The sequence below is a fragment of the Chelonia mydas genome, chromosome 13 (assembly GCF_015237465.2).
Source record: "Chelonia mydas isolate rCheMyd1 chromosome 13, rCheMyd1.pri.v2, whole genome shotgun sequence".
Classification (NCBI taxonomy): domain Eukaryota; kingdom Metazoa; phylum Chordata; order Testudines; family Cheloniidae; genus Chelonia; species Chelonia mydas.
Window position 1 is genome coordinate 36,972,905 of NC_051253.2, and position 10,282 is coordinate 36,983,186.

The 10,282-nt window shown below is 42.3% G+C and overlaps 1 pseudogene; it reads right to left on the minus strand.

The window, feature by feature from the left end:
• Positions 1–8,978: 8,978 nt before the first annotated feature.
• LOC102930687 lies at positions 8,979–9,802 on the minus strand (annotated as a pseudogene).
• Positions 9,803–10,282: the final 480 nt, after the last annotated feature.

Below are 10,282 nucleotides of genomic sequence, written 5' to 3' on the forward strand. Positions count from 1 at the left end.
AGAGGGTAGGAATAAATGGTTCGTTTTCACAATGAGACAGATAAACAGCAGGCACCCCCAAGGATCTGTATGCTAGCCAACATATTAATTAATGATCTGGAAAAGGGAGTAAATAGTAAAGTGGCAAAGTTTGCAGATGATAAAAAACTATAGCAGATAGCTATAGCAGATGATAAAAAACAAAGTTTGCAGATGATAAAAAGCTATAGTACTATAGCAGATAGCTATTTCCAAAGCTGACTGTAAAAAATTACAGGGAGATCTCACAAAATTTGTTGACTGGGTAACAAAATGAAAGATGAAATTTAATATTTAATATTTTAATATTATAAGTGTAAAGTAATGCATAGTGGGAAAAATAGTCCAAAGTATGTATACATAATGATGGGTTCTAAATTAGCTGGCACTCCTCAGGAAAGAGATCTGGGAGTCATAGAGGATAGTGTGGAAAAGTGAATAGAGAAGTCTTATCTAACCTTTCTCACAATACAAAAACAGAGGTCACCTGATGAAATTCATAGGCAGCAGGTTTAATATAACAAGAGGAAACACTTTTTTTATACAATGCAAAATTAACTTGTGGAACTCATTTCCATGGGATAGTGTATTGGCCAAACGTATAGCTGTGTTCAGAATAAAGGTTAATGATGTTGACAGATTTGTATCTATATAATATAGCATTCCAAATGTGTCCTGTTGTAAGGCCGTTCCACTCCAGTAGCTTTGTATAAACACTGGCCTGGTTTGAGACTGAAAAATCTTAGCTATGTCATTTGGTTCCCTCTCTTCTATTATAAATCTTAAGAGATACTGACTCCCTTAAAGAAAAATCCAATCTTTACATCTACATGGGCCATCATACAGTGTTTTAAGATGATCATAGCATCTGTTTTTACACATTCTCTTCTCATAACACTATGGGCTAGCTCATGCATCAGGATCAAACCGTACTTAAAACAATTTGGATAGAAAAAGTATTAACAAAAATTAAAGATATAATACAAGATGATAGACTGGCCTCCTTTGATTGCATATGCAACAAATATCAGCTACCACTGTCACACAGTTCCTTTCTTCAGTGGCTAAGCTCAAGGATTCATGCAAAGATAAAGGGGAATTGGTCTGTTTCTATGCTATCACCTTTAAGAGCATGTTAAGAAATACGGAAACAAAAGTCCTTTTGTAGGAATGACTTATAGGTGGCTTAATGCTTTGCATTACCCTCTCAATCTCAGTCTCAAAGAAAAAATGGGAAAAGTAACCTAGCCATACTATCACAAGAGAAAACTGATTCTTCAGGTTCTTTATCCTTGCAATTGTTCTAGAACAAAATATTAAACAGGTGCTGCTGGACTCCAGAATGTTGGTTTAAAGCTAGATTGGCACCACACAATGAATGTTGGAGGTGCCAAGAGCCCCATGCCAACCTTCCACATGTCCTCTATACCTGTCAAAAATGCATGTTTTCTGGAACGTCCTACCTGTCAGGGTGGTTGAGCACTGGAATAAATTGCCTAGGGAGGTTGAGGAATCTCCATCACTGGAGATTTTTAAGAGCAGGTTAGACAAACAGCTGTCAGGGATGGTCTAAATAGTCCTGCCATGAGTGGACCTCTCAAGGTCTCTTCCAGTCCTATGATTCTATGAGTTAGTGCTCTCACAAAAACTTTAAGTTTTTCCTTCTGCAAGTTTGTGTATTTTGGGGGTGCTGGAGGAGTTGATATTACCAGGCAGTAATTATTTTAGTGACCAAAAGAGTTATTTTGAGAAAATGGAAATATGCAATTTCTCCATCCTACACAGACTTGCTTAGTGAGCTCTCCATGGTGGCATTAATGGAAAAAATGACTCTGTCTTATAGAAACACTTGGAAAACATATGAAGATATCTGGTCACACATGAAACTATTGCATACTTTTGCAGTTTAGTATTTATTAGTCTTCGATACTCAGAGGATATGTTCTCACACGTTTACCTGTTTAGTCACTTTAATAGTTGATGCCCTGGATGACCTCTGCGGGTTCAGATTTTTAGCTGTTTACTTGTTTGGTTCCACGTTTAGAAAATAACGAACATTGAATTTGGTTATTTATATGCTATATGCATCTTGGGCATGTATTTATAGATGTTTCATTTTGTTATGTGTTTAATGTCAAAACAATAAAATTAAGGTTTAAAGATGGATCTCTCATTCACACCACGGCTTCCCACTCTCCCCATTTTTCCTATTTCTCATTGCAGTGGGAGAAACATTGGCTTATCTTAGAGAGACTGAGATAAGATAGGGAATAACAACCAATGCAGCTGTGTCAATTTACACCTGCTGAGGATCTGCCCAATTTACCTAAATAAATACAACTGAATAGGAGATGCAAATGTAAAAAATGCTGAGTATCTCCTTGCTATAACTCAGGAGGGCTGACAAGGACTTGGGCCACCTAAATGGGTCATTTCAGACCAGAACTGATTTATTGCCATATCAATTACCCTCTCTAAATCCTACCTTTCTGGAGAGCTCTCCTCATTGCCTCCTTGACCTCTTTGTTTCTCAGGCTGTAGATGAGGAGATTGAGCTGGGGTGTCAAGACAGTGTAAAGCAGTGGTCCACTGCTTTTTTAGGGAAAGCCCCTGGAAGGCCAGGCCGGTTTGTTTGCCTGCCGCGCCCACAGGTTCATCCGATCGCGGCTCCCACTGGCCATGGTTCGCTGCTCCAGGACAATGGGGGCTGCAGAAAGTGTGGCCAGCACTTCCCTAGGCCTGCGCCACTTCCCGCAGCCCCCACTGATCAGGAGTGGCGAACAGCGGCCAGTGGGAGCCGCGATTGTCCAAACCTGTGGACACGGCAGATAAACAAACAGTCAAGGCCCGCCAGGGGCTTTCCCTGAACAAGTGGTGAACCAGCTTTGAGAACCAGTGATGTAAGGGACAGAAAACACTTTGTGTAGGGCTCTGAGTGCTTGTTTAGGGCTCTGGTGTTTGATAATATGTAGACAGTCATTAGGGTCACATAGAAAATTGTAACCACAATAAGCTGGGAGGAGCAGGTAGAAAAGGCCTTTTGCCTTCCAGAGGTAGATTCTCAGGATGGTGGAGATGATATAAACATAAGATGTCAGGGTCAAAAGAAATGGGGGGACAGTGTCTATTGAGAAGAACATGAGGGTCACCAGGGTAACCAGACTGATGTTGCGGCAGGAGAGTTTAATGACTGGGGTGAGATGACAAAAAAAAAGATCAATTTCATTAGGGCCACAGAATGCTAATTGCAACACCAAAGATATTAATATGGTAATAAGTATGAATAAACTTACCCAAGATCCAGCTGCTAGCTGGATACAGAACCTGCCATTCATATGGGTGACATAGTGCAGCAGGCTACATATGCTAAGAAGCGATCAAAAGACTTCACAGCTAGCAGGTAACACTCAGTGGTCAGTAGCAGAGCAAAGCAATAAAACTGTATGATGCACTGGCTAACAGAAATGGTCCTGTTTCCGGTCAGGAGATTCGCCAGCATCCTGGGGAGGACGGTGGAGGTGTAGCAGATTTCCAAGCCGGACAAATTCCCCAGGAAGAAGTACATGGGGGTGTGAAGGTGCTGATCAGCCATAACTAGTGCCCCAATGAGCATGTTCACAGCCATGGTGACTATGTAGATCACTAAAAACAGCAAGAAGAAAAGAATGTGGAGTTCAGGGAGGTTCCTGAATCCCAGCAGGATGAATTCGGAGATAGACGTTTGATTTTCCCCTTCTCCTTTCTCCATGAGATGTACATCGGTTTCCTCTTTCTCCTCTCTCCATGTGACATATCTCGTGATAGAGGAAAAGTAATAATTAGTTAGGGCGGATGCTGTACAATGAAGCTGGGTGGCATTTTGGTGGCGACGCTTCTCCTCCGGTGGCCTCCGGTGGCATTTTGGTGGCAGGTTCTCCGGCGGATGTGCTCCTCTACTCTTCGTTCCTTGGCGCTGGCCCTGACGGTGGGCATACATAAATGCCCCGGCGAGCACCATGGCACCCATGGGCACCACGTTGGGGACCACTGGATTAATAGATTTTGAGGCCCAAAAGGGCTATTAGATCCTGTATAACACACACCGTGGTTTCCCACAGTTTCTCCCACATTGAACTCAATAACCTGTGTTTGGCTAACGGAGATCTTCTAGAAAAGCGTCCAGAGCCAGATCTTTAAGGCTATTTAGCAACTTAGTAGGAATTTAAAAGAATCTAGGCTCCCAAGGATTAGCAGCTTCAATGGGTTTTAGCCATCTCGATGCCTTTAAAAATGTGACCTGCCATCTTGATTGGACGGCATCAAGAGACAGGGAATCCACAACTGTCCTTGGGAGTTTGCCCACAGGTTAATCACCCTCACTTTTAAAAAAGTGTGTTCACTTCTAATTTAAATTAGTCTGACTTTCACTTGCAGCCATTGGTTTTTGTCCTTCCTTTGTCCACTAATTTCAAGAGCCCTTTAGTACCTTCTCCTTCCTCCCTATTCCCTGTAACCAAGTCAGCTCTCAGTCTTGTTTTTGATAAGCTAAACAGTTGGGCTCTTTGAACTGTTTCTCACTGTGAAACATTTTCTCCAGCCCTGGCATAATTTTTGTGTCTCTTTGATTTACGATCATCTGTGATCTTGCAACATTCTTCTTAAAATGTGGACCCCAGAACTGGATGCAGTATTCCATTGCCTGTCTCACCAGTGCTGTATAGAGAGGTGATTACACTTTCCTGCTCATTATTCCTCTGTTTATCCATCCAAGGATCACATCTGATCTTTTAACCATGGCATCACAGGGGGAGCTTATTCTGAGTTGCTCCTCCACCTATGACTCCTAAATTTATTTGATGGGAGATAGGGCCATACAGACAGACGCTACAGGATATGAATGTAATTGTATCTAGCTAGTGCCTTAAATGAGGGTGGGATACTGATCAGCAGCACAGAAGCAAGAGACTGTATAGAGGTTCCTGCCCAATGCACAAAGGAAATCCCCCAATCAGTCACACATGCAGATTCCTCTCATTCTTATTGCCTTAGTGACCGATCAAGGAAAACTAAACCCTCTTATTATTGGTCATGAATTGTGAACTATTGATCAACTATTAAAGGTTACTGATTAATTCCTGGCTATATGTGTTCATGGTGATCCCATGGGATTAGGTCCTTCTAGGAGCTGTAAAAACATATAACCAATTAATAGCTCTCAGCAGTTCCTTGACTGTCATGACTCTGTTGGGGTGTAACTACAGATCAGCTCTGAGTAGCAAAAAGAGCAATACTAACTTAGTACACCGGGCCACACTCTCTGTTCAGTAACATCAGGAGCTCTAAAGGGATATAGCAGGGGGAAGAAAGGAAAGTGTACCCTTGTGAGGTTCTTACATAACCCCATTACAGCAGCACACCTTATAATATCTCTGTGAGGTACAGCAATGCTGTTATCCACATTTTATGGGTGGAGAGCTGAAGCAGAGACAGAAAAAGCCAGATTTTTAAAGGCATTTTGTGCCTAGGGCCATTTTCAAAAGCAGTTAGTGCCTAGCTCCCAACTCACTAAGCACCCAAATACCTTTAAAAATCAGGCCCAGAGTGACTTGATTGGACTACACATTGATGCGGTGGCAGAGCAGAAAACATAAGTCAGGTCTCCCAAACATCACCATAGTGCACCAATCATTGGACTATCCTTGCTCTTGAGTGCAAGGTTGGAGCAGCAAATGGCCAGGCAAAGTTCGTTATGCAGATGTCACTGCTTCCCAAGCTGTAAGGAATGCCAGTGCATTTCTAACTTGCACCCCACAAGAAATGCTGAGGGGCTTCAACTCCCATTGTAATCCATGGAGAAGATTCTCAACAAGAGACATATAGCATCTCCCTGGACTGGGTGGGGCAGGTGAACCCTGAGAAAACAATGGGCTGCCAGCAGAAAGAGAGAGAGACAGACAGAGAGAAGGTAAAAGAAGGATATATAGCTAGAGGGATGTGTAAGGAGAAGGGTGGATAGAGCGAGGTTTTGGTCACAGAGACAGATACTTGTTTAAAGGTTAGATAGATCTGTAAAGAACTCAACAGAGAGATGAACCGATAAATAAGTAGACAGAGAGCGATGAGTAATTTTCCTCGATAGATAGATAGATAGATAGATAGATAGATAGATAGATAGATAGATAGATAGATAGACAGATAGATTAGATTAGATAGATAAGGGGCTTAACACATAGAGCTTCTTTGTGTTTCATCCATTTCTCTCGCAGTATCATGATGAGCTGCTTAAGTCCTTATTCAGGCGAAGCTGCCAGGAAGTGAGGACCCTGTCTAATAGGAGTGTTCTTCTAAGTGAGGTAAAGTCTGAGGAAGAGTTTGATGCTGGTAACACTCGCCTTTAATCCTCAGCATGAAGGAGTGACTTCTCCATCGACGGTGACTGGGTTTGGTCTTAGAGTGAGATTTGTCCTCTGCTCGGGAGATACCTATATGTGGCTGGGGGATGTCTCTCTCTCCTGTAGCCCAGCATGATTGTTTGCATCACACAAATTGTTATATGACTAGATCCTTGCAGGGTTTATCATGTACAGCAGCCTCCCCCTGGCCCTTCCTGCTTCTGGGATATTCCTTGGGTCCTGCTGCCAGTTATCTTTTACAATTACCTTCATAGGGGAATTAACACTGTATTGTTAGTTAAACCAGTGTCACACCAAAGCTGATGCCATGAGTATTCTAATTCCAGAGGAAATCTCCCCTTTCCTCCCATGTGCTGTATCTGTCCCAAGAGCCCCAGAGAATGGCAAATAATTTTCCATATCTTTACTAATAACATATGCCTATCCATAGATCTCAAAGCACTTTATACCACATGGCAGTATCTTTATCCCCATTATACAGATCTGGAAACTGAAGCAAGGGGAAAGGAAGTGATTCCCAAAGGGTTGTGAAACATGACATTGGCATAGCTGGGTGTAGCTTACAGGCTTCCACAGTCAAAGTGTATCACCATGGCTGCTGGACCACACAGACTGGGAGCCTTTGTCTGTTAACATTCAAAGTTTTCTGTATGTGTCACAGGGATTTGTGTTGCTGCCCATTCCTGTAGCATCTAAGCAAAGTCAGCATAAAATCAACAGTAATAGCAAAATCCCATCTTGATTTAATGCAGACTCTGGCTCTTTCCTCTTTTTTGGTGGGGTTGGGACGAAACCCTCTGCTTTGGGGTGGAGTTTTTCGTATTGATTTTTTCTATTATATTCATTCTCTTTTTCTGGGTGGGGATTTGGTTGGGTTTTGGGAGTAGAAGGCGGAGTCATTTTACATTGTTAAATACTCTAGAATCATGGAAGATTAGAGTTGGAAGAGAACTCAGGAGGTTATCTAGTCCAACCCCCTGCTCAAAGCAGGAACTACCACAACTAAATCATCCCAGCCAGGTCTTTGTCAAGCCAGGCCTTAAAAACCTCTAAGGATGGAGATTCCACCACCTCCCTAGGTAATGTCCTGGTCAGCCCCTGTAGCAATCACCAAAAGCACAAGGGGTGTTATAATTGACTATGGTGACTCCTTAAGGACTCAAATAGTGTTGGGATCCCCATTGCGCTGCATGCTACACACACACGGGGAGAGAAACTCCCTGCTCCAAAACCTTTCCAATTGAAATAGACAAAAGTGGTGTTGAGAAAAGAGAGGCCAATGGCTTGGCTGAGACCCCACCTGAGATCAGAATAAATAACAGAAAACAGGTGTTCTTATTTCTAGCCCAGTGCTTTACTCGCTGGAGCCCAGTGTAAGACATGAGGGGTCACATACACTCTCCATAGCTCAAGTATTAGAGCACTGGGGCTTGTAAACCAAGGGTATCTCAACAATACGGGATATTTTGCAAAGATTAATGGAGAATCCAAGGAACACAGACAACCAGGCTGTCACAAATGCAATAGGCTTCTGACAAGGTCAAAAGATTTAGAAATATTATTTAAAATACATGGGGGAAAAAGTGAGAAGGGGAAAAACAACCCCAATCTATTATATAATAACTGAATACATAGCTGTTTTTTTACTGGGCTGGTTGGTCACTTGTAAGCTGGTTTGATTTTCTTCAGGAAAAGTAGATTCTGAAGAGATTACACACAGTGAATGAGTAGTTTGAACCAGAGCTCACTTAAAGCCAGCATTTTTCAGACTGAAGGTTTTCAGTTTTTTGGAAAAAATCCTGTTTTTTTTTAAAATTTTCTATTAGCAATATATATTGTATATATACTTATGGGGATTGAAGATGATGGATATATATATCATCCATTACTTCTCCTAAACAGACCCCTGCCTTTGTTTAATGTGAGACTTTCAGAACATTTTCAAAAGATTGGAAGAATTAATGGGGAAATCTAATAAATCCAGAACAGAACGGTTCTTATTATTATATCTCAAATCACCTTACAAGTATTCAGAAAATGTTTGAAGAATTATTTAAAAACACTCAAGGGGAAAACAGAAAGAAACCACCACATTTATTGCCACTTAATACTGAACAGTTCCCGGTCACGCCAGCTGGTAATTCTTTAGTTCATTTGTTTTGTTGTGGGAAAGGCTGTGATGCCCTGATGCAGAGCCCTTTAAGGTCAATGGGAATTTTTCCCTTGATTTCAGTGGGAGTTGGACTTGTCCCTCAAATCTTCTTTGAAAACTCTGAAACTCAACTGAGGGTTAATGTAAACAAATCCATAAAGACAGAGGCAGGGATTTTCAAAGCAGCATAGGAAAAGTAGGAACCAAATCCCAGTGCAGCTGAACAGCTGTTTCCTGGCAGGCAGGAGGTGCTGGGAGAGAGGGGAAGGAGTTGATAAGTGGGGCCTGCAGACCCCCTGGGGTACCCTCATGGACCCCCAAGGGTCCGTGGATCACAGTTTGAAAAAGCCTGACTTAGATGGTTCCTTTCAGACTAATTAAATGATTTATTCCCATTTCAGTCAATTTCTCTGAATTCATAAGAATACCAGACATTTCTGCAGAGCTCTCCTCAGGGCCTCCTTGACCTCTTTGTTTCTCAGGCTGTAGATGAGGGGATTGATCACGGGTGTCAAGACTGTGTAGAAGAATGAAAACACTTTATTTGGGGCTCTCAGGGCCCCAGTGTTTGGTAACATGTAGACAGTTATTAGGGTCCCATAGAAAAATGTAACCACAATAAGATGGGAGGAGCAGGTAGAAAAGGCCTTTTGTTTCCCAGCGGTGGAAGGGATTCTCAGGATGGTGGAGATGCTATAAACATAAGATGCCAGGGTCAAAAAATATGGAAAACCAATGTTTATGGAAGAGAAGATGAGGGTCGCCAGGGTAACCAGACAAGTGTCACTGCAGGAGAGATTAGTCACTGGGGTGAGATCACAAAAGAAACGATCAATTTCATTAGGGCCACAGAAGGCTAATTGTGACATAAAATATATTAATATGGATAGAAGGATGAGTGAATTTAGCCAAGATCCAGCTGCTAGCTGCATACAGAACCTGCCATTCATAAGTGTTGCATACGCAGGGGTTTACATGTAGCTAACTACCAATCATAAGACATAATGGCTAATGTATAACATTCAGCAGTTGCTAGGAAACCAAACCAATAAAACTGAACCACGCAGCCCATAACAGAAATGGCTCTGTCCCCAGTCAGGAAAGTGGCCAGCATCCTGGGCAGGATGGTGGAGGTGTAGCAGGTCTCCAACCAGGACAAGTTCCCCAGGAAGAAGTACATGGGGGTGTGAAGGGGCTGATCAGCCACAACTAGCACTACAATGAGCATGTTCACAGCCATGGTGACTATATAGATCCCTAGAAACAGCAAGAAGAACAGAATTTGCAGTCCAGGGAGATTCCCGAATCCCAGCAGGATGAATTCTGTGATAGATGTTTGATTTCCCCCTTCTCCTTTCTCCATGTGATGCAACTAAGGATTGAGAAAAAGTGCTGATTTGTTAAGGAGTTTGCTGTACAATGCTGTGGTTTCCCTCTATCTGATTAATTATAAATTCAGGGTGCCAATGAAGATGAGGGTTTATATTCCCTCCCAGCTGAGGAACGGCTTCTCACCCAGGTGTTGCACAGGTGTAGAATTTCCCCACTATCCCAGCCACAGAGCAGCAACACAGTGAATTTCTCATTTTTTCTACACCAGTTCTCAACTTTTTTCATTCATCAATTCATGGAATTATAGGCCAAAAGGGACTATTAGCTCATCTCATCTGACATCCCCTATAACACACACCAAAGAATGTCCCCTGTTAGTTCTGCATTG